The sequence below is a fragment of the Tupaia chinensis genome, unplaced genomic scaffold (assembly GCF_000334495.1).
Source record: "Tupaia chinensis unplaced genomic scaffold, TupChi_1.0 Scaffold144276_1, whole genome shotgun sequence".
NCBI lineage: Eukaryota > Metazoa > Chordata > Mammalia > Scandentia > Tupaiidae > Tupaia > Tupaia belangeri.
The window spans coordinates 645,461-646,242 of NW_006204133.1; positions in this window are offsets into that span (position 1 = coordinate 645,461).

Sequence of the window (782 nt, forward strand, 5' to 3'; positions counted from 1 at the left end):
GCGGTCGACTACGTGGGAGTCCAGCGACATAGCCATTACGCCAACTGCTGGTTCCCTAACTTTTTAAGTTTTGTGCGTGTGTAAAACACCAACTGAGTAACACTGTTTCATTCCATGCCAACATTATAAAGTGTAAGTAGGTTGCAGGAAACCTGTGATGATTGTCATTAAATTATAACTACCTTCACTTAATACGCTGTTACTTGTTTTGGAGAGGTTTTTGCTACAGGGTGTGCTTGCCAGAGAGACAGAAAGAGTGAGAGAGACAGAAAGCAAGAAATCACCCCCCTGGGGGGATGGCCACACCGCAATCCCTTCTCCTCCATTCTTCTCTCAGGATCTTGGGCACACATTCACATGTGCCAAGTGTGAGTTTAAGCCACCGGGTCTGGGACTTGAACCGCAGTTGACTACATGGGAGTCCAGCAACATAGCCATTATGCCAACTGCTGGTCCCAATACGCTTTAACTGTCATCTTAACTATGTTAGGCATCTAGAAAAAGAGCTAACATAAAACACTGTTACCTTTTTTAAAAAACAATTATTTAATTTAACTTTATCTATTTATTTATTTTAAAATTTGACTAGAGACAGGGAGAGGGAGAGGGGGAAGTGGAATGAGAGAGAGAGAGAGAGAGAGAGAGAGAGAGAGAGAGAAAGAAAGAGAGCCAGGTCCAGAACTCAAACCGCAGTCAGCAATGTGGGAATCCAGTGCCCTTAACCGCCACGCCACCTGCTGGTCCCAGCACTGCTACCTTTTAAAAACCCAATATGCAGTTCT